Genomic DNA, 26,809 nt, shown 5'->3' with positions numbered 1-26,809 from the left:
CATAATACACTTCCCAGGGCGCCTGGTTGGCTCACGGCAGAGCATGTGACTCTTGATCTCGGGGTTGTAAGTTGGAGCCTCGTGTTGGATGTAGAGATTACTTAAAAATAAAATCTTAAAAAGTAATAATAATAATGATAATAATAATAATAGTTAAGTTCCCAGCAGATCTATAAGTTCCTCTTCCCCGAGGAACTAGATATATCTTTCAAAATGTTGGAATTGCACCAGAGACAAAAGAAAAAATAGATAAAAATTAGACTTCATCAAAACTGCTGCAAAGAGTATCATCAAGAAAGTGAAAAGACAACCCACGGGACCGGAAACAACGGGAAAGGATATGAACAGACATTTCTCCAAAAGAGATATACAAATGGCTCGTAAGTACGTGAAAATATACTCGACATCATTAGCCTTTGGGATATGCACATCAAAGCCGCCATGAGATTACCACTTCATACCCACTAAGATGGTGATAATAAAAAGATAACAAGCGTTGGGGAGGATGTGGAGAAACCGGAACCCTCATGCACTGCCGGTGGAATGCAGAAAGGTGCCAGGCACTTTGACACTTCCTCAAAATGGTAACCATAGAGTTACCATAGGACCCAGCAATTCCCCTTCTGGGTATACATCCAAGACAAATGAAAATATGTGTTCACACAAACACCGGTACACAAATGTTCGTAGGGGCATTATTCATAATAGCCAGAAAGTAGAAACAACCCAGATGTCCACAACTAACGAATGGATACACAGAATGTGCTGTGTAATACACATGTCAACACAGACGAACCTTGAAGACAGGATAAGCAAAAGGATTCAGTCACAAAAGACCACATATCGTATGATTCCATTCATATGAAATGTCCAGAACAACCTAATCCATAGAGATAGAAAGTGGATTAGTGATTACCTTGGGAGTCTTGGGGGTAAATAGGGAGTAACTGCTAATAGATACAGGCTTTCTTTTTGGGGTGATGAAAAGTTCTAAAATTAACCGGATGATGGTCGCACATTTCTGTGAATATCCTCTACTCTGTCCTCCAATTACCTCCCCCCTTCTGAGTAACCCCTGGAAGCCTGAGAGGAGAGCAGATGATTCATCCCTAAACATAAATTCTGAAGGGTGTTGGAATTTATGAGCTTAAGAAAATCTCAGGGATCCTCTGAAACTTCCCCCAAATTAAGACTTGGAGGGCTTGCTTCTTTCTAGCACGCCTGGTATTTCCTAATTCTTCAAAGATCCAGCATGAAACAGAACTGATCACAAGCTTTTTTTTGCCAGAGTGTCTTCTGTTAGGATAAAAGAAAAACACCTTTTACCGACCTCCCACAGCATCTCATTAACATCCTGCCCCTCTTCTTTGTATTCATGATAACTGCTGTTATTACGTGAACTTATGGCGACTTTAACAAAAGAGGAGTTCAGTAACTGAGCTCATATAGCGAAACTTGTTTATGCAAATAACATTCCTGAGCTAGCCTGGTGCTGTAGAAAGACGACACTACGGGAAGCCAGGGGCCTCAGTAGTTATGTGACCTTGGGGAAATCACTCAGCACAGATAGCTCCAGAAAATCAGAGCCTCTGCCTAGAGTATCTCTGGGGAACTCCTAACTCAAGAAAAAAAAAAAATCTATCAACTTGAGCATTCATATCATCTACCTTTACCTAAAAATTGCAAATACTGTTGGGCAATGAAGCAGCAGGTTTGCCCTAAAATTATTATTGTCCACATCCCCCCGCATCTTCAGGATGAAAGATTTCCATGAAATCTTTTTATGGAAAATCCTAAAGCTCTACGCCGATCGAAATGCATTTGCACCCACAGAAATCGGAGTGGTGAGTGAACACAGGTGTGTGCACAGTAACTGATGAGGAACCAGGCTGTAAGGGACAGAAAGGTTCCACAGGGCCAGGACAGACATGTTTCCCTGACCGTCGTCGGCCAGGTGTGTCCCCAGCGATGGGACCCTAGAGTGTATACTTGAATCGCACTGGAATTCACCTGTTACTGAATTCACAGCTGTAATTCACCTGTTACTGGTAACAGCTGTCTCTGTCAGCTGTTACGTAAAAGACGCTATGCAACCATCCTGCCATGACGAAAGCTGTGGAATACTTTAAGTTTGGGGGCGGGGGTTAGATTTATCAGAGTTTTAGGGCGGGCTAAGCTAGAATACAGCAAAACCAGAGACAGCCAGAAACATTCCCAGAAACGTGTCCACAGCCTAAAGAAAAGAAAAAATGGTATTATCACAACCCAAGGCTGGGGCAGTTGCCAGCTCAAGGACCTCGCGGAGACTCAACGGGAGCGACTTGGTGACCAACTGGATACGTACGGGCGAGAGCACAAGGCTCTAGAATATCTCCAAGGTTCCTGGTTCTTCACATCATGAGGACGTTGATAGCCTTAACCAAAGAGGAAAGTAAAGGTACAGGACCGGTTGTCAGGAGGGAGGAAATTCATTCCGTTTCAAAGCTGTAGATTAACAAGAGGCTCTGGCCTGCCTGATCCTCCCACCCAATTCATGTCCCATCGGAACATCTGACTCCCATAGCTTTTGTGACTGAAGGTGTCCTGACATTTAACCTGGGAGCTTGGCTCTACTACTCCGCATTCAGAACCTGAGCTGTTCTCCTGTTCGTTAATATCAGGCTATGTGGACCCTTACTTCCTGACCTCCGGATCTTCAATCTAAATGCGTCCTCAAGAGGTTGTTTGTATTCCAAGTAAAGCTCCTTTGGGCCGTACAACAGACACGTGCTGATCACCTGCTCCATTTCAAGGTATCGTCCGGGGGGGTGCTGATCACCTGCTCTGTTTCAAGGTATCGTCGGGGGGGGGGGGGGAGGTGGCGTTCACAGATGCGAGGGGAAGGGAGTCCCGCCCTCAAGGAGTTCACAAGCTGATGGATGTTTTGATCAACTCTTTGAGATTCCCTGGGAAAGGCAGCTCTTCGAACCGCCCCCCGCCCCTCGCCTTTACTTGGTGGCTCTTCAAAAAGTAGGTCAAACAAACGCTGCGTGTTGAGTGACTTCTAAATGAGTATAGTGCGTCTTGGGTGCTCACATTCCACGGCATAATTACGCAGTCTTGAGCCTGCTGCCACACGCCCAGAGGGCAGAGTGGAGGGCCACCCGGCTGACGCTCAGGGCAGGGCTGTGCGGACAGGCCGAGCAAGCGTCATTCAGCACCGGCTGGGAAAGAGGTGACCGAGGGGCGCCTGCGTGGCTCAGTCGGTTAAGCGTCAGGTCACGATCCGGCCCCTCTTGGGGTTCTGAGCTGATAGTGCAGAGCCTGGGGGCTGCTTCACATTCTTTGCCTCTCTCTCCCTCTCTCTCTGCCTCTCCCCTACTTGTGCTCTCTTTCTCTCTCTCTCTCAAAAATAAATAAATAAACATAAAAAAAAAAAAAAAGAAAAAGAAACACATGAAGGAAAGGCTGGGAGAAGAGACCCAGGACCAGCAACACGGCATCCCCATGTTTGGGGGTCCACCGGTTCCAGCTGCAGACCCCCCCCCATGGATGAAACTGTCCCTAAAAGGAGAGTGGATTGTGCAGTGGGGGAGCATTGTTGCTCCTGTTTATGTAAAACAGGGAAGGGGATAGAATTCGTAGGCACGTAGAAGCTGCATGGATGGGGTCGCCTGGGTGGCTCAGTCGGTTAAGCAGCCAACTTCGGCTCAGGTCATAATCTCGCGGTTTGCGGGTTCGAGCCCCAAATCGGGCTCTGTGCTGACAGCCCGGAGTCTGCTTCGGATTCTGTGTCTCCCTCTCTCTCTCTCTGCCCCTCCCCGGCTTGCACTCTGTGTCTCTCAAAAATAAATAAACATTTAAAATAAATAAATAAACATTAAAAAAAAAAAAAAAAGAAAGAAAGAAACTGCATGGATGGATACACAGGAAGCTGTTAACCCTGGGAGCCAGAAATTATTCTGAGAGGCTGGGGGTCACAGTGGGACAGAGCCTACCTTTTCCTATATTTCCTTTTTGTTTTACTTGAATTCCTTTTATTTATTTATTTATTTATTTATTTATTTTTTGGGACAGAGAGAAACAGAGCTTGAACGGGGGAGGGGCAGAGAGAGAGGGAGACACAGAACCGGAAGTAGGCTCCAGGCTCCGAGCCATCAGCCCAGAGCCTGACGCGGGGCTCGAACTCACAGACCGCAAGATCATGACCTGGCTGAAGTCGGACGCTTAACCGACTGCGCCACCCAGGCGCCCCTTGAATTCCTCTTTAAAAAAAATTTTTTTTTAAACATTTGTTTATTTTTGAGAGACAGAGAGAGACAGCGTGAGCAGAGGAGAGGCAGAGAAAGAGGGAGACACAGAATCTGAAGCAGGCTCCGGGCTCCGAGCCGTCAGCACAGAGACCGACAAGGGGCTCGAACCCACAGACTAGCGAGATCATGGCCTGAGCCGGAGTTGGACGCCCAACCGACTAAACCACCCAGGTGCCCCAATGTTCTATTTGCACTCTTAACGTACATGTTATTACTTCTTCACTGAAAAAAAGCAAATAAGGATTCAAAAACTTAAAAATTAAGTAAATACATAGAGTTGCTGTAAGACCCAACAATTCCACTGCAAGGTGCCTACCCAGAAGACCGAGATCCGGGGCCCAACATTTGTGCAAACTTGTTCATAGCTGCACTATTCCCCAGAGCCAAAAGGTAAAACAACCCAAATGTCCATTGACAGAGGAATGAGAAACAAAATGAAGACTAGCCATGGAACGGAATATTACACAGCCATGGAAAGGAATGAGGCACACACACACAGCCTACAACACAGACGAACCTTGAGAACGTGCTAAGTGAGAGGAGGCGGTCCCAAAAGATCCCATACGGTATGATTCCATTTACATTTACTATACAGGATAGTGAATCCGCAGAGGCAGGACACGGACTGACGGTGGTCGAGGGCAGGTGGAGACAAGAAAGGGGAGCAACCACTTAATAGGTCTGGGGTCTCCTTCCGGGGATGACCGGAGTGCTTGGATATGGGGGCACCTGGGTGGCTCCGGCAGTTAAGTGCCTGACTCTTGATTTCTGCTCAGGTCATGATCTCAGGGTCGTAAGATCGAGTCCTGCGTCTGGCTCCATGCCCAGCTTGGGATTCATTCTCTCTCTCTCTCTCTCTCTCTGCCTCTCTCCCCAGCTCATGCTCTCTCTCTTTCTCTCCAAAAAAAAAAAAAAAAAGTTGATTCTATGTTACAAGACTACCACTGCAGCAAAAAATAAATTACTTTTTTAAAAAAGTAAATACAAGTGGGAGGAAGGAGGAGGTAGCAGGACGGTCATGGGTCGCCCTGGCAACGGCAATCTGAATGTCGGCAGGTGCGGAACGGGAGCCCAAAACCCAGCCTGCCATGCATCAGCCCGGTGCATGGTCTAAAAGTAGTTTGTGCAAAACAGAGCGTAACGAGATTAACTCAAAATGCAAAATAATGATCGTGAAGCGTCTTACCCGTAAGCCGATCACACAAAGAACTATTTCCATTTGTGTCTCGGCATAGTCTTGACAGCTCATTTCTTGGAACACACTGAATTGCTGTGCCCCTTCTCATCTCGGAAGCACATCGACTCGTAGGAGTAAACTCATTAGGTTTCTTGGCGTTGAGCGGGGCACCTGTCCAGCTTGAAAAGAGAATCACTCAGTTGTGGGTAGAACCAGCAAGGACCTGCCCTGCCAGCCAGGTGAGGGGGCGCCGGTGGGAGGGGACGTCGTGGCAGGAGCTATGTGGCCTGGCTGTCCCTCCCCAGGCCTGGCATCATCACCCTCTGGGCCTCCCGCTGGGGCCCCTGGGCCTTGGATGCCTCCAAAGTCTACTTCTGTCCGATGGACTCGAGAGCCTGTGTCCAGTCGATTTCCTAGAGCGTCAGGAAGCAGGTCCCGCTGGTCTCCACAAACCCTTTCCTGATCCACCTGCAGCCTCGAAAGCTACATCCTGCACCTTCACAGGCAGCTCCTACTCTGTCCTGAGCCCAGCGAAAGCCGCCATTAATGATTTCCCAGAGTCCTAGACTTCAGCACCCCCTGGGGTCCCCCCCCCGGCCCCCACCAACCATGTTACAACTTGGCAAGAGCTTTCGTCCAGGACGCATTCGGACGAAGTGTCTGTTGACGGGTCTAACGGGGTTTGGGGGCGCCTGGGTGGCTCAGCCGGTTGAACATCATGACCCTGAGATCAAGCCTCATGTCGGGCATGGAGCCCGCTTCAGATTCTGTCTCCCTCTCTCTGTGCCCTTCTCCTGCTCACGTGTGCGCATGCGTGAGCAGTCTCCCTTTCTCTAAAATAAAAAAGGAAGAACAAAAGAGGGAAAAAAAAAAAGACAGGTGATTCCTCCATCTTGTCTTTTAACTGCCCCCCCTTCTCTCCCTGTGCCCAGGAACGCCTGTCCCCCATACCTTTGTGTGTGAAATTTGCTCTCACAAACCTCAACACAGATGCCACCTTCTTCTTTATGGTTTTTTTTTTTAATTGAATTGAATTAAATTGCCATATAATGTTATATTAGTTTACAACAGAGCGATTTGGCAATTCTATCTCATTGTTTAACAGACTCTTGAGGCAGAACCATTTTCATTCACCTTCCTGCCTCTGCGGGACCCGCACAGAGAGCCCTGATTCCAGACAGCACCTCGGCTAATACTTGATGAACGTATGGATTGAGGATGAGGACTTATCTAGGCTTCTCAGGACCTGCTGGTTGGAAGGGTCCTCCTTATCTTTCCATTTTTATTTTAATTTTTTTTAATGTTTATTTATTTTTGAGACAGAGAGAGACAGAGCATGAATGGGGGAGGGGCAGAGAGAGAGGGAGACACAGGTTCGGAAGCAGGCTCCAGGCTCTGAGCCATCAGCCCAGAGCCCGACTCGGGGCTTGAACTCACGAACCGGGAGATCGTGACCTGAGCTGAAGTCGCACGCTCAACCGACTGAGCCACCCAGGCGCCCCTATCTTTCCATTTTTAACGTAGCCATTTTTATGCTCCTACTCAGTGGAGACTCTGTCCCCACAGGCGGGGGACTCTGTGGGTGGCCTAATTGGCATTACTCCCTTCTTCCTCTAACAGAGCCCTGATTTTGCTCAAAGCCTCCTCCATCCCCCACACAGACAAACACGGGGCTGGGGGTGGGGGTGGGGGGAAACTTGCCCCCGGCTAGAATAATTGAAGGGAAATGCATTTCCCCTCTCTAGGAACTGGTTTAGGAATGGACAGGGGACCAAGTTCTGGCCACAGAACCTTGAAGAGGGGTCGCTTGTGATGTCCAAGGGAGTCCTGCCTCCCTCTTTAGAGAGAAGCCCCAGTTATTCCTGGCAGCCACTTTATAACTAGGAGGAGAAGAACCAGCTCGACGATGGAGATGTCAGCGTGGACTGCAAAGCAGGGACTTGAAAAGAACTGGACCCTTGCTAATGTCACTGAGGGCGACCTGAATGAAGCCCGTCTTTATCTCTGAACTTCTCCTCCTGGGGACGAATGTATTTCCTTGTTTGGAAGGATCTTTGAGTGGGGTTTGTTGTTACTCCGTGTCTGAAAGCAGGCACACACATTGACTTCTTCTGTTACAGAAGCCCAAAGGTTACTGAAGAGCCCTCTGAATGTTTACACTCGCCCCAGGCCCAGAATTGTAAGAATAATTTATACCAGAGAGACCCTGTCAAGCTTGAACATCGTAGATCATCTATGGCAGTTAGTCTCTGGGGGCTGAGGGTTTGCTCTCCGTTCATTCTAGGGTCCTGTTTATGCACTGCCTCTTGCCCCTTGCCCCTTACATTGGACCTTTTTTTTTTTTTTTTTCCTAGTGTCTCCAAAATTGTAAAGATGTTTTCTTTTCTTTCCATACAAAAAAACCCTTTACTCGTTCAAGGTAAGAAGGAGTGTTAAGCCCTTAAGCTCCGAGCTAGGGCAGATCAACAACAGCATTTGCCAAAGCAAAGCCATATTTACCTAAGGAACCTTCTACTCAGCACCCTTAGCAGGACTTGATGCGTGTCAGAGGCAGGAAACAGAGCCATTTATGTCGTAAAGGGACAGGCCAGCTTCACAGTGAGATTTATTTTGCCTTTCTTTGCGATCTCCATGGGAAGTCAAACCCGCTCTTGTGTCCATTTCAGTCCACACAGTGATTGTTGGAGGCATTCGGTAGGCAAGGGGAGAGGGCTAGGTATTGACACGTGTCCTGGTTACCTTATTCGTAATTTCCAAGCCCCTGGATTTCTGGGGAGAAAGATCTCATTTTCCTCCACCTATCTCATTAAGTAGGAATGGATAAAAACCTTTCTCTGGAGTTTGAGGGGATGGGAGAGAACCCATTGGAAACAGAAGCAAGAACTGAAGGGCATTTCATTGGGGGCGCCTGTGGCTGAAGAATTAAAGAACTCATTAATAATTTTTAGGAGAGGGGTAGTATGAAGGGGCTTGGAGCCATGAAAAAAGGGAGAGAAACAACGGATTCAGAGCAGGGAAGAATATAGGAAGAGGACCGGAAGTTCAAGGCTCACCAGGGCACAGTGAAAGAAACCTCTTCAAACCTGAGTCACTTGTACAAGGCCACGGACAAACAGTACATTTATTGGTGGTTGCTTAAGTGGAAATATCCTGCAGGAGTTGTTGTTTTTTTCTTTTTTTTTAAAGTCTGGTCAAAATAATGAGTGGTCCAAAAACTAGAAGCAGCAGATTTGTCTAGGTTATATTTATCCCAAGGCTGTGGTGTCCCGGTCAGTCAGACAATGAGCATTTTTACTGCCGAAACTCAAGCAGGTCTCTTTTTGCCCCTCCCCGACTTGCGCTCTGTCTCTCTCAAAAATAAATAAAAAAATTAAATCAAGCAGGAAGGGTGTGATCTCTTTCTGAAGTTCTACAGTTTCATGGAACTCATCTCTCAAGGGCCCCCGGGGGGCTCAGTCGGTTGAACTTCCGACTCTAGATTTCAGCTCAGTGCGAAGCCTGCTTGGGATTCTCTCTCTCTCTCTCTCTCTCTCTCTCTCTCTCCCTCCCTCCCTCCCTCTCTGCCCCTCCCCCACTCATTCCCTCCCTCTCTCTCCTCCCCCCTCCCCCAACTTGTACGTGCACTCTGGCATAGCCAGATGAGGTCTCTGTCACTCCTTCTTTTGGATACTTTCATTTCACTGTTTTTCCCTTTGAACACCTTGAAAGTTGGTCCCATTTTATGAGGTGCTCTTTCTTTACTTTTTCTCTGAGTTCAACTGTTTCACTCATCCTTTTTGTCTCTCTCTGTCTAGAGTTTCTTTTTCACCGTGTTCTGTCAGAGTTGCTGCTGCTTGTTTAGTTATATGTAAGTCACGTTGAAACGTGTTACAATGTTTTTGTTTCCTCTGTTTAAAAAAATGTTCTATCGGTAAATTTGGACTCTCACTGTGTTCTTCTCATGGTAGCTTGGGATGGAGTCAGTCGGCCTGTTTCTGTGCATGGGAGTGTCTTGGCACTTTCTCGATCAGCAGTAGTGCACGTGTCCAAGGCGTGAGTGAAGGGTTGAGTAGCTTACCAGGTTCCTTAGTCCAGGAAGTCTTGCTGTTGGTACAGCAAAGTGTGGGTTCTTTAATAAATGACTCCTGGGGCGCCTAAGTGGCTCAGTTGGTTGAGCATCCAACTTGGGCTCAGGTAATGATCTCACGGTTCGCGGGTTCAAGCACCATATTGGGCTTTGCGCTGACAGCACGGAGCCTGCTTCAGATTCTCCCTCTCCCTCTTTCTCTGCCCCTCCCCCGTGCATGCTCTCTCTCCCCAAAATAAACATTAAAAAAAAAAAAGAGCCGACATCTTTAAAACAATAATTAAAAAAAAATAAATGACTCCTACATTTTGGTGCTGGGGAAGGTCAGTGTATCTTTGATTATAGGACTCCTTTGTTTCTGCTGGACCTTTAATTTCCATTGCTGGTGTTCTTTTTTCACTGTTCAAAATGTGCCTCTCCCTTCCAAATCCTCCCTGAGGATGCTAACTTTTTCTAGGAATCTGTCTAAGTCACATGATAAGCTCTAAAGAAAGCCATAATACATTTCAAAGGATCAATATCCAACAGGATGTTTTCTAACCACATTGCAGTAAAATTAAAAAGGAATAACCAACGGATGGCTTAAAGAGGCCCACTTACTTGGAAAACAGCATGTTACTAAAGAAACATGGGGTTGAGAAGGACTTGGAAATCATAAAAATAAGGAATATATAGAATTAGGCTACAGTGAAAACACTATTTGTCAAAGTTTGTGGGAAATCGCCAAAGCAGAATTTAGAGGAAAATTTTTAGCTCAAAATCAGTTTACCAGGCAACATGGAAATTTAAACAAAATGAACCAACAAAGCGATCTTTTTAGGATTTTGGAGGTCAATGCAGTGGAGGAAACAGCAACACGAGGGCGATTAACGAAACGTGGTCCTTTGAAAAAATTAAGAAGATAGAACACGGGCAAGATTGATCAAGAAAACACAAAAGATGAAAAGAGACAAAGAATTAAAAGGAAGGCAGGAGTATCAGATTTTTCCTAACGAGTACTATAAACAACAGAATGCGGAACATTTAAAAACCTTTTTGAAAGAAACAAATTCCCAATATTGTCCTCATATCCTGGCAAGAGGGGCCCCTACCCTGACCCTGCTTTGGAGGGCCCAACTGTGCCCCTCTTCTGGCTCTGCCTCTCCCCAGATGGCCAGGGGTATCCAGAGACCAGAGGATGCGTCCACTGGAGCCTGTCCCCTCCTGCTAGACCAAGGAGGAGGGCTGCGGAGTTCTTGTCCAAGCTCTGTCTGAGTTTACTTCCAGGGCTAGAGTGGGCTCTTTCCCCCACACAGGCCTGTTCTCTCAAGGTGACCCACGGATGGCTGTTTGTGGGACTGGAGAGGGAGTGTCCATACACAAGCATAGGAGGCCCTTTGAGGTTCAAGATGGCACAGGGGATGGGGAGAGGGGAAGGTTGGCTGCAAGTCAGGGGCCAGCTCTCCCTAACCACCCACACTACAGAGTGAAATTTAGGGACTTCAAGAATTCTAAACTTGCATTGGACCTAGGTTGCTATGAAGGCATAATTGTCAAGGTAGGGTGATAAGACTTACTTAATAATCTGTTAACATAATTTATAAATATTTGGGCATATGGTATGTGGGTTTCCAATTGCGTTTTTGCCCCAGGCCCTGGGGCAAATGTTTGAGGTAGACCTATTTTAGCCTTTCAGATTTATGAGAATTCATACTTTGCTGGTAGGTATTAAGCTCTGGGGAACAGTTTGCCATGATTACAGAGTAGACCATTCACCACCAATAATTCCATTCCTAGATATATGCCCAGATAGCTATATTCCTAGATATATGCAGTGGTATTCAGAGAGCCAGTTCTGCAGGAAGAAAAAAGAGCTTTAGTACATCAACTTTATCACGAAGCAAACTATTTAGTGTAGCTTAAATTTGTTTCACAGCAAGACTTTCTCGATGAAGGAAGCAAGACATTGATGCACCAGAGACAAACAGTTCTTGGACCGTGCTTTGAGGAGCGCTGCCCCGGAGAAAGTCTTGCCAACATGCCCCAAAAGTCACGTCCCAGAATGTTTACCAACAGCATTGTTTGTAATAGCAAGAATCTGGGAGCACCCTAAACGTTCAACAACAAGAGAATGGAAAACCAGATGGTGGTATGTTTACAGGATGGAACACAACACAACGATGAAAGTCAATGACTCAGAATTGCACTTTTCAATATGGATGAGTTTTATAGGCCTTGTACTGATAGGGGAGGAAGACAGGCTGGGAAAAGATTACATGTCTCTGTAATACCACTTTATAGAGTTGAAAACATGCAGAAAACATTGCGTGTCGTTTAGGGATACGTGTATGAGTAGTCAAAGTGTAAGAATTCCAAGGGAAGGGTCAACAAGAAATCCAAGTGAACAGTGGCTTCGTGGGGGAGGGAGATTAGGAATCACCAGTCAAGTATGCTGGGTAGTGGGGATCAAGATTCTTGTTTTGTTATTTTGGGTCTTTCTGTCTGAAACATTTAAAAATACATTTAGGAAGTATTTCAATTTTAATTTCAGCTTAGCACTTTCTGTAAAACAGATACTTTATTTTCACGCATACAATCCAGCACTTACGCTCCTTGGTACTTATCCAAGTCAGCTGAAAACTTACGTCCACGCCAAAACCTGCACACGGATCTTTACAGCAGCTTTATTCACAACTGCCACAACTTGGAAGCAACCAACGTGTCCCTTGGGAAGTGAATGGATAAATTCCCGTGGTATCTCAGACAATGGAATACGACTCAGTACCGAACAGAGGCGAGCTATCCAGCCATGAAAATACACGGAGGAAAAGTAAACGCGGGTAACTAAGTGAAACAAGTCAAAATGAAAAGCCTACGTATTGTATGATTTCAACTCTAGGACGTTCTGGAAAAGGCAAAACTATGGAGGCCGTGAAAAAGAGCAACAGTGGCCAGGGGTGAGGGCGACAGGCAGAACACAGGGTTTTTAGGGCAGTGAAACAATTCTGTGTGCTATTTTGAGGCTGGTTACATGTCATTACACATTTGTCCAAGCCAGAGAATGTACAACATCAGGTGTGAATCCTAATGTAGGCTGGGGACTTTGGGTGATAATGATGTGTCAGTGTGGGTTCTCAGACTGTAACAAATGTCCCACTCTGGTGGGGATGTTGACGGTGGGGGGGCTGTGTGCGTGGATGTTGACGATGGGGGGCTGCGTGTATGGGAACTCTCTGTGCTTTCTGCTCTATTTTGCTGTGAACCCAAAACTGCTCTAAAAACAAAGTTTGTTCATGAAAAAGGTATTTTAAAAATCCACATTCCTGTGCAGAAGTTCATTCTTTTTTCAAACCCAAATGCCTCAACCACAGAATAGAGATTATAACTCTGGAATGTTTCATGTGAACACAAAATCTATTTGGGAAAAAAAAATGTTAAGTTGCACACGTCCCATTGTAATTTCGTGATTGCTAATTCTTGCCAGTATTTTCACTAAATTGTGAAAAGGTAAAATTTGGATGGTCACGACCTGGTTAAGGCAAAGTCTCCTTTTGTAATACTGAATCTAAACAGCTTTAAGGCTAAAAGAAGATAAAGAAGTCAAAAATACTGAAAAAAAGTAGCAAGCAAGCAAGCAAACAAGCATCCAACCAAAAGTGACCTGATGAATGTTCAGAAAATAACCCCGGAAACCTGACTAGTGATTGTTATGTGGCCGGGACTTGCCCGGCCTCTCCTGCTGGAGCCCCTGATGAATCTCAGGGCCAGGCAGTGTCTGGAGTGGGGAGTGACCTTTCTCCTCTCTGTCGTGGCACAGAGATGGGAGTGACATTTGCATAGATGTCATCCTGTCACTCAAAAAATAAATAAATGTTAAAAAAAATAAAAAAATAAGTTAATTAACATTTTATGCTTTTTTAATATTTATTTTTTTCAAAAAAAATTTTTTAATGTTTATCTTTGAGAGAGAGAGAGAGAGAGAGAGAGAGAGCACAAATGGGGGAGGGGCAGAGAGAGAGGGAGACACAGAATCCAAACGAAGAAGACTCCAGCTCTGAGCTGTCAGCATAGAGCCTGATGTGGGGCTTGAACTCACGAACTCCTAGACCATGACCTGAGCCAAAGTCAGACGCTTAACCCACTGAGCCACCCAGGTGCCCCTAATTAACAATGTAAATAAAAGGTAATTTAAAAAATCTTATTATGCATGTAACACACACACACACACATAAACACACACACACACACACACACACACACACACCTACATATACACAGCTGATGCTTGAACAACACGGAGGCTGAGGCATTGATGCCTTGTGCAGTCAAAAATCTGCATGTAACGTTTGACACTCTCAAAACTGTCAGCCAAAGCCTTACCCATAATATAAATAGTAGACTAACATATTATTTTGTGTATGTACTATATTCTTACAGCAAAATAAGCTAGAGAAAAGAAAATATTAAGAAAATGGTAAGGCAGAGAAAATACATTTACTGTACTGCAGTGTATTTACTGAAAAAAAACCTGCATCTGAGTAGACGTGCACCGTTCAAATCCGTGTTGCTCAAGGGTCGATTGTATTTATATTCTTTTACTTTAAAAATTCAGAATAAAAAGGGGCTCAGTTGGTTAAGTGTCCGACTTCGGCTCAGGTCACGAGCTCGCGGTTCCTGAGTTCGAGCCCCGTGTCAGGCTCTGTGCTGACAGCTCGGAGCCTGGAGCCTGCTTCGGATTCTGTGTCTCCCTCTCTCTCTGTCCTTTCCCTGCTCATGCTGTCTCTCTGTGCCTCTCAAAAAATGAACAAATGCGGGGCGCCTGGGTGGCGCAGTCGGTTAAGCGTCCGACTTCAGCCAGGTCACGATCTCGCGGTCCGTGAGTTCGAGCCCCGCGTCAGGCTCTGGGCTGATGGCTCAGAGCCTGGAGCCTGTTTCCGATTCTGTGTCTCCCTCTCTCTCTGCCCCTCCCCCGTTCATGCTCTGTCTCTCCCTGTCCCAAAAATAAATAAACGTTGAAAAAAAAAATTAAAAAAAAAAAAATGAACAAATGCTAAAAAAAAAAAAAAAAAATCTTTAAAAATTGAGAATAATCTGAATTTTGGAAAAGTCTTAAAGAAGCCACAGTGGCATACAGAGACAACTACTATTGAGATTGTGATGTATATTCCAGTAATTTAATTAGATTTCGATCAGATCTACTCCATATACGCCACCCACCCACTTGTAGGCCTCTTTCAAAAGATGGGATTGGGCAGCGATCATCTTTTCTCATCTTTTTACATTTTTTAAATTTATCTTAGTTTTTAAAAGATTTATTTAAGTAATGTCTATACCCAAAGTGGGGCTCAAACCCATGACCCTGAGATCAAGTCTCGTGCTCCTCTGACCTAGCCAGCCATGCACCCCTTTCTTCATCTTTTTTTTTTTCTTAACACACATGTCATTTCATTATCATTCGTGTTCATAGTTCGAAGACGAATTTCATTGGTTCACATCAAAATACCCCTGGCCTAGAAGGTGTTTTCTTCTTTTCTTTGCTCTTTTGATGGGCTTTCCTTGACACTGGGAGCAGACCAATTATGGCTGCCCTCAGCTGAGCCCTTATTGGTGGGCAGATCTCTCTCTCTGTCTCTTGCTGACCCTTTAGTTCATGCAGCTGTTTTCAAGGGAAGGTCTTAAGCTATTCTGCCCTCTAATGACTGGCCCAGAAGATACTCTGAGCCTGTGGCATGTGTCGGTTTGGGGCGATATGCCACAGAGCGTGGGTGACTGGAAAGGGCCAATATCTGGAAAAAGGCAGGAAGCTAGATGACAAAGCCTGTCCGTTGAACTGGACACGTGGGATCAAGACACATCCAGAGAGGGCTCATACTGGCTCCAAAAATGCATGCTTGGCAGCAGGGAGAGGCGTGGGGAGTCAGGCATGGCAAAGCCTGAGAGATGAGGTGAGAGGGGTCGAAGGTAAGCGCTGGGTCAGGGGCACCTGGGTGGCTCAGTCCATTAAGCATCCAGACTCCTGATTTCTGCTCAGGTCACGATCTCACAGTTCAGGAGTTCGAGCCCCACATTGGGCTCTGCGCGGATCGTGCAGAACCTACTTGGGATTCTGTCTCTCTCTCTCTCTCTTACTGCCCCTCCCTGCCTCTCTCTCTCTCTCAAAATAAATACAGAAACTTAAATAAATTATAAAAAAAATAAAGGTAAGCAATGGGTCCAAGTCTGGGTCTTTACAGAGAGGGACTAGGAAGGAAATCCGGAAGAGGCACAAGGCCCGTGTATGGAAGGCGCTTGGCCCCGCGCCCAAGGGCGACCGAGACGGAGGCTTGCTACTGACTTCCGTCCCGGGCAGGATCTCGTCTGGGAGTCGAGCCCTGGTTCCTGGCCAGAGAAGGACGCGGCACAGCACTACTCCTTCTACCTTAGTGGGTCCAAATACACAGTCTTTATGCTGGAAAATTTCAAGTCACCATGACTCAGGGGTTAAGCAAAAGACTACCGAGTGGGCGGCTTCGTGAGAACCATTTTCCCAGAGGAGATCCCCAGGCTCTTGAGGGCAAGCGAACGGGTCTCTGTTGTCTTCAACGTCCCTCAGCCCGGTGCCCAGACACACGGCTGACAGCCACACACCGTCAGCCCGGTGAACAGACGAATGGAGTCACTGTATGATTCCGGCTACAACAGCCGTCGGTCCATCTTAGAATCATAAACTTACCTTACGTCTTCTGCGGCAGTGTGACAGCCACCTGGCTCACCACGGCCAGAGACCCAAATGGCAGCTGCCCTCGCCCCCCGGGCGGAGGTCCCTCCGGTGCCTGTCCCCGTCGGGCAAGAGCTCTTCCCATTCCCATTCAGGACCTGGAGATCCCCAGGGCCACTTTTCAAGGCTGAGGCTTGTGAGCTCCCACTAGCCTCTTGGGAAGGTAATGACCTTTCCCAGAGGCTGCCAAGGAGGGCAACAATCCCCCACCAATAATTGAAATCGAGTCACCCCTCGGCCCAGGGGCAGCTGGAAGATTCAGAAACAGGACGGCGCCCCTCTCCTGACCACCAACCAGACTGGCATGCCTGCGAGTGAGGTCACGGCTAAGTACAAAATGCCTGCAGCGAACTGGAGGTGAAAGAGGGGCCGGTTGGGCGGGATAATGGGCAGGCTCGTGGGCCCTGTTACCCCCACCTGCTCCTGTCTTCTCAGATTAGAATCCTAATTCGAATTTACAGAAAATCAGCTGGGGCTCATCCTCCATGGAATTCGGATCACGTTGCCTGCAGCGCCTAGAAACTCAAATAAACAGAAGGACTAATATTACTACTGAAAATGTAATTAAGGGCATTCATTGCAAAGTAATAATGAATTACCTCACCCTCACCATATGGCCAGAACTGATTAACACCTAGAGGAAATGATCCAAAACCGCTAAAATCAGAATTAATGGCTCGGATCCTAATGAGAAACTTTTTTTTTTTTTTTTTTAAAGAAAAAGTGGTTGGGGGTTTGCTAAACCAAGAGGCAAAAGTAAAATATTGGGACTTGCATCCTGAAAAGTCTCATTTAGATTAGGTAAGTTACGCTTTCCGTGTAGGATCACGTCACAGATGCAAAGATACCGTAAGATTTACACATTGGAATTGTCACTTAATCGAATGGTTTTTCCCTCCATTGCTGCTCTTATAATTTGAGGAATTAATGGAAGAATCTCCACCCGGACTGACAGTTTCATAAATCACCAGGGATGGGCTCAGCCTATCTACTGAAGATCTGTTTTTCCTACGTTACCGGTTGAAACACTGTTTGGCAGGAAGATCATGCACTGTGATTTAATCCCTTGGGATGGGTCAAAATGGTAGAAATGTTAGAATTTCCGGGAAGTGCCAAAAAGGTTAACATTATAAGAAAGGCAGACTCGTTACAAGGCAGTGTTGTTATGAAAGCGAGTTTGCAGACCCACCTTGGGGAATTATGGGATACCTAAGTCTGTTCCTGGAACCTGATTAGTGTCTGTGCCCTAGGGCCATCTGAAGAAACATAAAGAAGAGAATTTGGGGTGTTTTTTTCCCCTAGATTACTTTGTGTACTAACTGGGGAAAGTTTGACGGGCTCAACGTTGCCCTCAGGGAAAGCGAGGGGAGAATATTTTTTTTTATAAATGCTTCCGTGGATGGCAGGGGTCGTGATTGCCTATAGCAGGTAGGGCTGGAGCGCCAAGAACTTTCTGTGGAAGCCTGAACCTGCAGCTAACAACATTGACTCCAGTCTTGCCTTTTGGCTACTTGGTCTTTGGCCACCAGAGCAATGGACAAACCTCGTAGTTGTATTTCCCAAGCTGTTTCTAAAAAGGTTAACACCTTAGGTTGCAAGCACCTAACAGTTGGTCAAGACCAGTGGGTCCCAGAGGAGAGTTAAGTCAGAGAATTCCCAGGGTGGAAGACGTTATTCCTAAATACTCCTGGATTTGAGACAACTGGTCACCTAGTGGTGCAGCGAGCCAAGGTACAAGTCTAACTTGTTTTAATGACCCAAGTTGGATTCAGGGAGTATCTGGGCATTTCTGTGATTGGTACCTTGGCATTGAGATTTCCTCAGGTCATAACCGAGAGCGGGAACTGCCAAGACCTCTTAGGGAAAACTAAAAATCTCTGCTTCTCGAACGGAGATCTGGATTTCTCTTCCACTGCTGAATCTCTTTCCCCAGGGACACTGCCTCTCGCTCTTGAACCAGTTTTTACACTAGATGCTCTCCTCATTGCTGTGGCATGGGGTCTCATTACCGGGGCCCCATCTGGGCACATTATGAGGAACCCAAACCTGGTCAAGTCACGCAGCCCCTACCTGGAGGACTTTATCCTGAAACCCGCCAACAGAAAGATCCTGCCACCCTGTCACCTAAAATGCCTGAAAGTGTCAGTGTTGCGACAGATGGCCCAGCTCTCCAGGTAAGCCACAACGCCCCCACCAGGCCATTGATTCTGTTTGTGAAATTGAAATATCTGAACAATGACTGGTCTACTGGTGAGAAGTGTACCTTACGTCCCTTGAATTAATCAGATCTCGGTAGTCCTGGTAGAAACTGGGCAGTAAACCTCCTTGTTTACGGCATATGCGTGGGCTCCCCATGCTGTCCAGCCGTGAACACGCAGAGAACCGAGGCTGTGGGCAGGAGACAAGGTTGGAAGCAACTCTTCCAGCAGAAAACCAGACGCTCTGCTCGCACAGAGCACAGAAGGCCCCGAGGGAGCAGATCCCAAGACCGCTAATTGGAGGACTTGAGAAGGGCAACCAATGCTCTTTCTCTGTGAGAAAGTTTGGAAAGCTTTTGACTCTAAGAAAAGCGAAGACTGCCATTTAATTTTAAGGAACATGATCATTGGAACATTCTGGACTCCCAAATGGCAAAGTTTTGTTGATGAAAGGGAGAGTTTGAGGTTTCCCTTTAAAGTAGAATGGGGAAGGGGCCCCTGGGTGACTCAGTCGGTTAAGCCTCTGACTCCCGCTCCCGCTCTCTCTCTCAAAAGTAAATGAACACTAAAAAAAATTTTTTTTATAAAAAAAAAATACACTGGGGAAAACCAGGGTTGTAGTAAATGTTGTTACCAACAGTAGATGACTCTGGGATGGTGTGTGCTTCACTGTTAGTCGAAGAGAGGTGTTTCTTTGCCTAAATTAGCAACTAGTTAATATTTATGCTGTAATTGTTTACAAGTTTTTTAACATTTATTTTTGAGAGACTGAGGGAGACAGAGTGTGAGTGGGGGAGGGGCAGAGAGAGAGAGTGAGAAAGAGAGGGAGACACAGAATCCGAAGCAGGCTCCAGGCTCTGTGCTGTCAGCTCGGAGCCCTACACGGGGCTCGAACCTGAGAACCGTGAGATCATGACCTGAGCCGATGTCCGATGCTTAACTCACTGAGCCACGCAGGCACCCCCATGCTGTCACCGTTTAGTAATACATTATTACAAGTTGATTTTCGCAGAAAGACCCAATATGGTATTGCACGCTATAAAGAGAAATGCCGTTGTTGCCATTGGTGGCTATTTCGATTGAGCCCCATAAGCAGGTGCCAGAGTTCACCGGGTATCCAAAGTCCACAGATGAACTCAGCATATCGTGGCTGAACTATTTAAAGTCAAACTGAAACACACTTAGGAGCAGCCCTCACTTTTTATCACCGGAAACACTTCCTCTTCTCATCGATGGGGTCGCGAGACCTTTGATCTTTGTCTTGCGAGAAATATGACGAAGGTTTACGGTCACTTGCTTCTCCTGATGAACTTAATGTACCAAGTCTAGGAATTGTTGCAGAAGCAAGGCGCAGCAGTCCCTAGGATCGTGACCCCTGGCTGGGAACTCCCCTCCAAACGGACGGACAAAGCTTCAAGAGTCACTTCGGGACCTTTCCTTATGGGATTGCTCACTGTATTGGAGGACAGTGGCCTTGCTGCCTCCTCCCCCTCTCCCTCCCATTCTCCCAACTGGAGGCCTTTTCCACCCTCAGCATTGCCTCAACATGACCACAGCAGTAACCCCTGCCCAGAACATTGTCACTGTTCCTGAAAGAACCGATAGCTAATATTTCTTGAGCTCGTAAGTGCTAAGCGATTCGAGTGAATTATTCCCCCCCACCCCCAACAAACTATCCACAACTTCAGCTAGACCATTCCAGACGCATAACTTATAGCTTGTTCTTTGGGTAACATGGCTTCCTCGTGGAGCGGCTGATCCCATAGCTTTGGAGGAAAGGAAAGACATATAAGCCCAATCTTCATCGGGAGAAAAGGAACCAGGCTTGCCTTGGCTAAGCCCGATGTGGCCTGAAATGTTGTGCCCCATTCGTGGTGTTGGTTCAGGCTGAATAAGTCAGATGTTGGGAAATCTAAAGTTTGCAGATGAATGTCTTGGAATCCTATGGCCAGATCACACCGTCGGCAGGACTTGAATTTTCCCTGAAAGGAGTGGCTGTTCCCGCCACCAGTTCATCCTGGGAAGAGGTTAATCCTGGGACAGGGAATGGGTGGGCCCTGCCCCGGAAGACGGCAGAAACTGCCTCTCCCTGGGCCTCACAGGGCTGAGTGCAATGCATGTGGACTGATCTGTGCCTCTAAGTTCTGAAAGCAGCCACTTGTAGAACGAAGTTTTAAAGGATTGCCCTACTGCAGCTCCCTTCTATTATCCCCAAGAGTGGTGGACATCTGTTGTTTTGCCTTCTCAATATTCATTTTACCCTTTTCCGGGGACAGCACCTTCTATTTTCTGCAGGCAGTTGGGTTCCCCGCATATTCCATGGGTCTCAGCCAGGGCTGCCCCCATCCCCCCAGCTTCAGGGCTGTGCATGTGACACAGGTCTGGTCAGTGAGAGTGCTGTGCCTCCCTGGCCACAGTGATTGGCTCCTGGCTGAGCATATGACCCACGTTGGGCCAATCAGAGCCAGCCTTAGAATTTACCGACTCAAGTGTGGAAAAGTCATCCTCTTAAAACTGGGGTGAACAAGTCTGGAGCTGCTGGGGGCCTCCCATGGGAGATTAAAGTGTACAGGACAAAACAGTCTACAAGGGAAGTTTGAATCCTGAGGACATTTTTGAGCCTCTGAATATAGCCACGCCCAAACTAAGAATATGCCTGCAGTGTTTCAGTTCTGTGAAGCAATAAATTCCTTTTTTGGATGCGGGTTTTTTTTTTTTCTTTTTCACTTTTTTCAAAAAATGTTTATTAATTTTTGAGAGAGATAAAGTGTGAGTAGAGGAGGGGCAGAGAGGGAGGGAGACACAGAATTTGAAGCAGGTTCCAGGCTCTGAGCTGTCAGCACAGAGCCTAGTCGTGGGGCTTGAACTCATGAACTATGAGATCATGGCCTGAGCCAAAGTCGGATGCTTAACTGACTCAGCCACCCAGGTGCCTCTGGATTGTCAGTTTTAATCGGAGCTTCTCTCCTTTGTTCCTGAAGATATCTTGTTAAATGTATAAGCCACGTCTCATCCATCACTGTGGGATGTTCAGGAAGGTCTGTGTCCACCCTGGGAGTAAAGTGCATAGTGGGAGAACAGCCACAGCTTAGGGAAGCAGGTACAGACTCGACAGGAAGTAATCTGCAGGGAAGTAGGAGACAGTAATCCCAAGTCAGATTGCTAGTGAAGGAAGCAAGCTTCAAACTGGATAGATTGGTGGGGGCATGTTATTGTTCTTTGCAGTTTTCAAAATACCTATAGAAGGAAACCTAGTAAAAGGCCTTAGGTATTATAATAATTTGGGCATTAGAAGCTAATGTTGGGGCGCCTAGGTGGCTCGTGGGTTAAGCGTCTGGCCCTTGATGTCGGCTCAGGTCACGAGCTCACATGTGGAGAGATCAAGCCCAGTGTCGGGCTCCACACTGACAGCGAGGAACCTGATTGGGATTCTCACTCTCCCTCTCTCCCTGCCCCCGCCCCCTCCCCCCGCCTTGATCACCCTCTCTCTAAGTAAATAAATAAATAAGCTTTGCGCAGTGGCAGTATCGTAGCCAATGAGGTTTATCCGAGGCGCGATTATTGCTAAATAAATAAATAAATAAATACTTTTAAAATTTCTTAAAAAAAAAAAAGCTAAAGTTATCTAATTGTCATTGTAGATATCCAAGCAGTGAGGCCAGGCGACATTTCGATTACACAGCAAAGTGTTTTACATTTTGCCAGGGAGGAACAAACTGGGGACAGGCAGGAAAATAAAAGTCCCAAGTTTCCTCAAGGAGTTTCAGATTGGCGACAAGTCCCAAGTCCATAAAATATACTGTTGGAATAATCCACACATGCAAACTCCCTAGGAGGGATCATTCGAAATACTTAGAGGCAAGATCTGGCCATGTGAGGGTTTCAGCTCTCCGTTTTGATTTCTTACTCTTACCTTGTGAACCTGGACCACCTCAGAATGATCACAGCGGAGAGGCAGCGGGACCCGTGAGCCTTGTCATCATGGTAGGTGCTTTGGGAGTGACGAGGTCCCGGCTGCAGCGAGAGATGTAGAGAGATGTAGCTAAAGACATGATGGCTTCTTGGTCTTTTCTTCCTGTTATCACTTCCTATCTTTTGTCTAGGCATCCTTTCTGCTTGCCATGAAAATGACAGTGAAGGAAAGTTCAAAAACGCTTCCCTTTGAAGTATAGATCAAAGGGAGTGAGCCTTGTTGGCCTTGGGCACAACATGCAACGGTCCCGCCCGGGGTGAAGAGGTTTTCTGCACACTGTGAGAGTGGTACTTACCAGCCCGGGGCCCCAGGGGCTTCCGCAAGATATACCTGGTTCTGTAGGGAGAAACCAAAGGATGGAGAAGGAAAGAGGAAAGGAGATAAGGAGGTGGGAACCTTCAGGTGCTTATCCAAGGGAGGCTGCCTTTTTACACAAAGTATTCCCTACAAGAAGTGTTAGCATTGTACTGTGACTGGCTATATTCCAGGTATGATAGTCTTTGTGATACATAGACGCCTTCAGACAGTATGAGGCATAATAGCGGAATTACACTGATATGTTTTATTTCTTTGTATTAGCAAAGCCAAAGAATGGTGGCCAATGAAATGCATAAAACTAATAAGGGGGAAAGAGGATAGAATGGGGACTAAGTTCAAGCCATATTAGCACACACCAGGCCTTAAATCAGGAGGTCACATGAAAAGGTTTTACTGGCAAGATGAAGTGAAACCTAAGGACTTTAGGAAGTCCCTATTATCTAAAAGAATATGGGTCATTTGGGGAAAGGAATTAAGTTTCAAGAAACTGAAACTTATGTGATTGCTTAAAACCCAGCTGAAGGACCCGAGGGGAGGAAAGTCCGTTGACCTGGCAAATAAGTGATGGTTTCAGTGGGTTCCATGTGAAGAGTGCATTTTGTTAGGCTCTCCTCAGAGCTTTGCCCCTAATGGTCTGGAGTTCCTTTGGAAACAACCATAGCCGCTCAAAAGTCACTGTTTGCTTAGGAAGGTATTTGGGGGGGGGGGAGGAGAGATGATAAAGAAACAATTCACATTTTATTTGTTTATTTTGAGAGAGAGAGAGAGCGCAGGAGAGGGGAGAGAGAAAATCCCAAGCAGGATCCACATTGTTAGCGTGGAGCCCGACGCGGGGCTCGAACTCACAGACCATGAGATCACGATCTGAGCCGATATCAAGAGTCAGAGGCTTAACCGACTGAGCCACCCAGGTGCCCCTAAAGTTCACATTTTAAAGATAATGTTTACAAGGTGCGGTGAAAATCTTTGAATTTTTTGAGTATATTTTCTGATTTTGGCGCGATGGAAACATTGAAGACAATTTGATCTGCTAAATGTATAATTACGATTGATCAGAATTACAAAAATGACTGATGAGCTCGGGGAGCATTTGCCTTCTCTGGGAGGCACTGTCAGTGCTGCGCTCTGAGCCTCCCCTCTGAGCCCTTTACCATTTTCAGGCACGCTGTGCCCGGTGATTTTCTCTCTGACCAGGAGAGGGGACCTGCCTACGGGACAGTGCCGTCAAGCTGTCAGTGTTGCATGGGTTCCAGAGCAAGAGAGGGAGCCATGCAGCAGTCCAGGCTGCAGAACATACGGCTAGAAGGTCCCATGACACCAGAGGGAACTTTGGTAGATAAAGACACAGCCCCTGACGAGCCCCGATCAGAGAGTCCTTGTGCAGACACCTTTGGGATGGAAGCCAGGCCATGCCACCAGTAGAAGAAAACCATCCACCATTGGAAGAACCAACCCCCCCCCCCCATCCCTGGTGCTGTTGGGCACCGAGCATTTGACAAAGAGATATCAACTGATACGTGGTCAGAGTTGCCTATGATGAATGGGGTGCCGGGGGCTGTCAGACTCACCAAGTCATAAACAGAGGTTCATGACCAAATGAAAGCGGTGCCCAGGACTGAGCCTGAGCATGTCTAGGGGGCATGATTAAGTTCCACAAAAAGTGGGTCCAGACCCCATCACTTACTGACCACTCTGGCATTCATTCTTCTCCCAAGCTTATACCTATGGCCTCATAGGGGCTCCCTAGGGCCAACTGATGAAGGACAAAAATCTGGGCCTGGTTCACGCGGAAGGTTGTCTTCAGATCTTGGGGCAAGTCCAAAATGGACTCTCGCTGCGATACGACATTGCTCAGAAATGGCCCTGGAATTTGGGGTGAGCGGAAATGCCTTCCACACAGAGAGCTTCTGCCTGATGGGGAGAGACAAGTAAGGACCCGCACGGATCCCTGAGCAGCAGTGGAGGGACGTCTGGTGGGTCAGGGCCCTGGAAGGAGTCCTCTGCCCGGAGGTTCGGGGAAGAGGCGTGTGGGTGCGAGGGATCCAACGTGGGAGGGTCTGGGTGCCGTATGTTGGTCCTCACCAGAGAGCGCCCACTACAGAGGAGGCACAAATGACCAGGCAGATAACGTGCCTCAGGCTGCAGGTGTCAGCCGGCCCCAGTCCTCAGCCACCCGTGTTCAGGGCTGGCGAATGGAATAGCTTTGGTGGCAGAGGCTGAGGCTACGTATGGGCCCCACATGGAACCGCATACCTCACCAAGGCTAATTTAGCTACCGAGCTGCTTGCTAGCGGCAGAGGCTAATCCCGGGCTCCGGGTCTGCTAAAATCCCTTGAAGAGACCAGTTAGCCACTTGGTGGCAAGTTGATTAGACACTCTCCACCCTGGAAGTATGTGGCAGTGATTTCTTTGCGACCAGGACCGGCATATCCCCCGGGTATAATTTTCTGCCCTCAGTGTCTCAGTCACCACCACTAGCCGAGGACACACAGAAACGCCCAGAATACTGCTACGGGGTCTTGTGAAACATTGCCTCGCACCAAGAGCCCTCTTTCCAGCTAAGGAGGTGCGACAGTGGTCCCCAGGACTCCACTTGGCAGGCTCTCCCGTGTCACAAGCCTCTTTCCCAACCTCTTTTCCCCAGTCATCCAGTCTTTGTCCTTCCAAGGTCCTGGCCACCCCACCAAGTCCATGTGTCGTCTCATCTTCCTCTCAGGGTACTTTCCTCTTCACACAGGATGGAAAGCTGCGTCTGCTGTGCGGATTTCTCCCCACCACTGATTTTCAGGGTCACGCCTCGGGTAGGTCGTAGAACAGTAGCGGTCTGTTTTCAGCTAACCGAGGCATGAATCAGGTCCAGCTCCCGACCCGAAAGAACATTAGAGCATCCTCTGAAAAACACAGTGAAGGCATCAGCTTGGAGATGAGCCCCTGTGCAGCTCGAGTGCCTCAGGGTGCAGTATAGACCTTGGGACCAACAGCCGTCACATGCGCACTGTCCCTGGGAACCCAAGGTACGAGTGGCCCCCCTCGCCATCACTCTTGGTGACACACTTGGGGTCATTTGTGCTTCCTGCCCTTGCAACTTTGCGTCTGGTGGGATGGTGAGGGTTTGGAGAGAGGACGCTCTCTAGCAGGACGGAATAACATTTCCCGTCTACCTAAAGCTGTGAGTGCTGCCTGGTCGAGGTCCTTTCGGTCTCCTCCCGACGGCGGACCGGCAGGCAAAGAGGGAGTTAATACAGTGACAGGCTATCATGAGGAGGTCCGCTTATTGCCACATAGCGGGGGCAGAGAGGAGTATGTCACGCTCTGGGACATCTCTTCGTGCTCTAGATTTTGAATTGCGAATAGGCAATTATAGCAACTATGGTGGGACAAGGGGCTCAGACTCCTCGGAGGTGAGGGTCTGGGGCACCTCATCAGCCAATAATGGCCTAGAATGAGGGGAATCTCAAAGGGGGAGTAGACGAGGGAGATCAAAGTCTATTACAGCCTGAGGACCAACCAGCCGGAGGTCCCCCAACCGTTTTCTTGGAACTGTGACCCGAAGCTAAGGAGGTGCGAGTGGAGTGACCTTGGGAGAGGCATGGATGGCTCTGAGTGGTGACCCACCCACGTGCCCTCAGATCCCTTTACCATTTTGGCGTGCTCTGGTTCCTGGCAGGCTTTCACTCTCAAGGGGTAGGACCCAATCTCTGCTGGAGGGCTGCCCTCAGGCCGCCAAATCGGGAAGCGTCTGAGAATTTCCATTTTGCTAGGTGCAGGCCTGGATACAGTATTCCGGCTTTTTGGCTGTGAATTAGGACAATTAAAAAATTTTAAGTATTTATATTTGAGAGAGAGAGAGAGAGAGAGAGAGAGAGAGAGAGAGACAGCATGAGCAAGCAGGGGCGGGGCAGGAAGAGAGGAAGACAGAATCCGAATCAGGCTCCAGGCTCTAAGCCATCAGCGCGGAGCCTGATGCGGGGCTCGAACTCACAAGCTGCGAGGTCATGACCTGAGCCGAGGTCGGATGCTTAACCCACTGAGCCGCCCAGGAACCCCTA

The 26,809-nt window shown here is 47.4% G+C and overlaps 1 pseudogene; it reads left to right on the top strand.

Annotated features, from left to right (window-relative positions):
• The first annotated feature begins 21,976 nt into the window (after nt 1–21,976).
• On the top strand, nt 21,977–22,087 carry LOC115509557 (annotated as a pseudogene).
• The last annotated feature ends 4,722 nt before the right edge of the window (nt 22,088–26,809 follow it).

The sequence above is a fragment of the Lynx canadensis genome, chromosome A2 (assembly GCF_007474595.2).
Source record: "Lynx canadensis isolate LIC74 chromosome A2, mLynCan4.pri.v2, whole genome shotgun sequence".
Classification (NCBI taxonomy): Eukaryota; Metazoa; Chordata; class Mammalia; order Carnivora; family Felidae; genus Lynx; species Lynx canadensis.
Note: the sequence above shows the minus strand (reverse complement) of the source record. Positions and strands in the feature narration are given on the sequence as shown.